Below are 5,303 nucleotides of genomic sequence, written 5' to 3' on the forward strand. Positions count from 1 at the left end.
GTTGGTTTAGCAAGAATGTAAGATTACCGTGTTTGGTTAAAGGAATAAAATATTAGAAAGAATGTAAGATTACCGTGTTTGGTTAAAGGAATAAAATTATTAGAATGTATATTTGATTAAATTATCCTTATTATATTTGTTTTTTAACAAGTTAGAAAATATTTATATATTTTCTTTAAAAAATTTAAATTCATAAAATTTATATAATTTATTTTACAAAATTGAAAATATAAAAATATTTAATGAAAGGGTAAAATTTTATTTTAACCCCTGAATTTCATATAAAATTTTAATTATAGACTTTTTTTTGTAAATCTAAAATAATTTAAGGATAAATTTACAATTTAACCTTCGTAGAATTTTTATTATTCAATGACATAATAATGATATTTTTTAAAGAAATTTTTTTAAGGGCATTTTAGTCCAAAACGTCGATAATCCAACAATACCTAAGGAAAGGGAAGTAATGACATTCCCGGTAATATATCCCAAAAAATCCACTATTGGTAATGTAAGATTACCGGGAATGACTTTCCCGACCAACCAAACGGGGGAATGTGGATTCTGTTCCCATGGGAATCTCACATTCCCCCAACCAAACACACCCTAACCGGTTTAATGGCACGGGAAATCTTAACCTATATATAATATATTTAGTTGTAATTATTTTAAAATAACTTAAAATAATATAATTGAGAAACTTATTTACAGGTTGAAAGTAAATACAATATTATATAAGGTAAGAAAATGAGTTATAAACTGTAAATGTTACGAATATTTATAAGAAATATGGTTACGCTTAAAAATGCCATGGTTCATTAAGAAATAAGTTTTGATATAGAATGTTAATATTTTTAATAATAAAATGTGTTACGCCAAAAAATGTCATAGTTCACTAAGAAATAGTTGCGATATGAAATGTTAATATTTTTATTAATAAAATGGGTTGCACCAAATAATGTTATAGTTCACTAAGAAAGTAAGTTGTGATATGAATATTAATAATTTTATTATAAAAAATAAAAAAAATATGGATACTTTTACACAAGTATCGATACTTTCGAATTAAAAAAATTAGAAAGTGAGAATACTGCAAAGTATCGATACTTTTGAAAAAGTATCGATTTTAAATTCGAAAGTTAAAATATCATTTCATATTTTTTAAAATTCGAAAATATGATACTTTTTCACAAGTATTAATACTTTTCAATTAAAAAATGAAAATGAGAAGATTGCTTAAAGAAAACATAAAAAATGAGAAGGTTGTAAAATATGAATATTTTTCTAAAAGTGTCGATACTTTTAAATTCTGAAGTTAAAATATTATTTCTTATTTTTTTAAAATTTGAAAAGTACGGATCCCTTTCACAAATATCGATATTTTCAAAAAAAAATATATAAATTTTGATATTTTAAATTTTGATCTTATCTTCAACTTTTTCAATATTTAAAAGTATCGATAATAATATGTTAAGTATCAATATTTTTGAAATGTTTTTTATTTTCTGGGCAACCTATTTTATTAATAAAAATATTAACATAACATATCAAAAATTATTTCTTAGTGAACCATAACATTCTTAAGCGCAACTTATTTTATTAAAAAATATTAACATTACATTACATATGGTAGTTTACTTTCTTAATGAACCATAATATTCTTGTGCTCAACATATGCAACAACCCAGAAATTGGAATATATATATATATATATATATATATATATATAATTGAAATTTGAGGATTTAATTGTGTAATTGGTGAAAATTGGGGACTAAATTGAAAGTTTTCAAAACTTGTAGGTTGTTGTAGAGTTTAAGTAAATTCAAGGACTAAACCCTAAATTTACTAAAAAAAAGTGTCGGCATACACTCTTTTAAATGCAGAATCAGATGTGCGTGGGGTGAATTATTAAAAAAAATTATAAGTTTTCTTCCTTTCAACACCTAACTTTCAACCACGATCCCGACGCCGTCTGACCTCTGATCGTTGTTTTGAAAACACCATCGTGTTCATAATCAAGCAAGGAACAAATCCTTTAAATTAATTAAAGTGAAACACTGCCAAACGCCGGGAATTTCAAGTCAAAGTCTCGACTTTTTTTAGCTCCATCGATGAGAAAATCTTAAATTCGTCGCCGATCGTTGCTCCGTTTTCGACACCTCCCGCACCATCGTGTTCCTTGTGTCGTTTTGAGTTCGTCGGTGTCATCCTTGGTCTTCGTTGACGGTGGTGTATGAGGAGGTGAAACAGTCAAAGTTTTTGATTCGTTGAAATCGAGCTCTCCGCCGTTCAAAAATTGGAACCGAGCTTTTTAAGTATCTAGAAATCGCTCAAAATAATTTTTAGGAATTTTTTCGTGATTTATAGGACGTCGGAGGAGGTCCCACGTGCCCCCACGCGCCTCCACTGCGCTTGGGGAAGACTCGGCCGCTGCCTTGTAATCGGTTTGATCGGTTTTTGACCGGTTTGACCGGAATGAACCGGTTTGACCGGTCTGAATCGGGTTGATCAGTTCGACCCGACCCGTTGACCCGACCAGTTGACCCGACCCGTTGACCCGACCGTTGACCGGGTGGTATTTTGGTAATTATTTTGAAAATGGTGGTATTCTGGTAATTATTTTGAAAATGGTGCTATTTTCGTAATTTTCTTAAAAATGATATTTTAGTAATTATTTTGAAAATGGTGATATTTCGGTAAATATTTTTTAAAAGGGTGATAATTGTGTAAAATGGTGGATTATCTGTTGACAAATGTTGACCTACTTTGACCGGCCATTAAACGACCTTTAATATTTTTCGAGTATACATATCCTGACATTTATCAATATTTTAAATCTGTTTTTGGGGTTCGTTTCACCAAATTTGAACCCTAAAGTCTCCTAATTGTTAGTCAAACCCATTAACTTTGATTTTGACCAAGAATTCATAATTTCGGAAGGTCATACTTTACGTTTTTCGACGTCCTGAATCTGATTCCGAAGTCCGTTTTGCTAAATTCTAACCTGAAATCCCCGAATCAAGCATGTGAATCCAAAAGGCTTGGTATTTTAATATTTTGATTATTTATTTGAGTTTTGGTTAAGGAATTGATTCAATAAAATATTTTATGAAGGTACTCGTGTTTCACCTGAGCGAGGATCAGTTAGGTCTGGAGTTGTTCGTTCGTCAGATCAGCCTGAACCGATTTTAATTGTTTTCTGTAATTCTGTATATGATTCGATTTTTATAAAGATAGATTATTTATATTAGGATTTCAATATGGATTTTTATAATTCGTAGGATCTAACGCTGCAGCAGAGCGTGATCGACAAACCCATTAGTAGGCTTCCCTATCTGATTTCTCAGACTGTTACAGGTTTGTTTCCCGACAGCTGTTTTAAAATATCGATCTGAATACCTTTTGTTTGATATATGAATTATGGCACACTTATGATATGATCTATGGTTACGGTATATTTTTATACCTGATTTCTGAATATGGCTTATCTGATATATGATTTACTATACGTTAATGATTCGATTTTAATTGTTTTCTGTAATTCTGTATATGATTTCTAAGCATGAAACATTTTCTTGTTTTAAAGGATTAATCATTGTTTTCACTCGGATGCATTCATGTTTATTAATATCATTGGGGGATATATATTGGAGGAAGAATATATGCAGGCTCCTCGGCTGTGTGCTTAGGGCCTTACTGTTGTGCCAGGGTTGTATGGTTCTGGGGAACCTACACATTCTGTTGTGATCGGATGGGGGTAGTGTTCATATTTTTAATGACATGTTTGCATAAATCGATTTTGCTGAATTTTTTTTATCAGTATGTTTTTATATACACTGTACGGAGCGCATTGGGCTTTTTAGCTAATTCTGTAGTTTTTACCCTTTTCAGATAACAACATATCGTAAGTTAGCAGATTTGGCATCAGGGGAGATAAACTACTTATTTGTACGAACGTGTATCTCTATATGTTTTTCAGTTGTATTTGGTGACATGTATTTGCTATCATTTTGGATATATATGTATTATTAATATTTTGTTATTTATTATATCTAATGTATTATAAGTTGTTTAAAAAAATCTCTGAATCGGATATGTGACCACTTAGGTTTGGGTTTAACTTACAGACCGGGTCTAGGGGTTACAACATATTTTATTACTAAAAATATTAACATTACATATCGCAATATTTCTTAGTAAACCATGACATTATTGGAGGCAACCGTATTTCTTATATATATCATAACATTTTAGCTTTTAGTTTATTTTCTTATCCTGAAAAAATCCAAGGCTCCATTAGCTTAAACTTTGATAACATTTTAGGCATAACCTATTTTATTATTAAAAAATTAAGATTTCATATTGCAACATACTTTCTTAATGAACCATAACATTCTTGGGCGCAAAATATTTTATTAATAAAAATATTAACATTACATATCATAATCTATTTCTTAGTGAACCATAACATTATTGAGCGCAACTGTATTTCCTATATATATTCATATATTTTCAGCTATTTAACTTATTTTCTTATTGTGAAAAAATCCAAAGTTCCTTTAGCTTAAACTCTAGTAACATTTTAAGCGCAACCTAAAATGTTAATAACATTCATAACATTTACAATTTATAACTCATTTACTTATCTTATATAACATTTTAGGTGCAACATGTCATGTTACTTTGACTGATAACTTTTCTGGTTCCAACTTATACTATTTTAGGTAGTGGTTTTAACATGTAACCTTTTTACTAGTCACACTGTTTATTAGCCTTGTATTAGGTGCCTCACAGCAGAACCTCCCGGTAAAAAAGGGAATATGAGTAATTTTGTGGTACATAGACTAATTTAAGATTAAAAATAATAGAAAATATGCAATAAAAATGTTATAAAATATAATATATTTTTTTTGACTTGACACAATCTAAATTATTATTATTTTTAATTTTTTAATACTTTTCAGTTGAACAAAAATTATTACGAAGAAAATAAGGGATAGTTCAGTTTCGGGAAATAAAGGATATTTTCATTTTCATAAAAAAAATAGAAAACTTTGAAAAAATGTATTTGGTTGTAAAATTAGAAAATGATTTCTAGAAAACAAATACAAAAATAAATGAAAATTTAAAAATATATAAATGGTGTTTTCAATATTTTCTTAGAAAATTATTTTTAAAATTTAGAAAATTGTTTTCAAATTTTTTTAAAAAAAGTTACGGATTTCACGTTTTAATGTACAGAGGAAATAAAATATTCATGTTTATCTCTACAATTAATCATAAGAACATCAATGCTTTAC

The sequence above is a fragment of the Hibiscus syriacus genome, unplaced genomic scaffold (genome assembly GCF_006381635.1).
Source record: "Hibiscus syriacus cultivar Baekdansim isolate YM2019G1 unplaced genomic scaffold, ASM638163v2 tig00010888_pilon, whole genome shotgun sequence".
NCBI lineage: Eukaryota > Viridiplantae > Streptophyta > Magnoliopsida > Malvales > Malvaceae > Hibiscus > Hibiscus syriacus.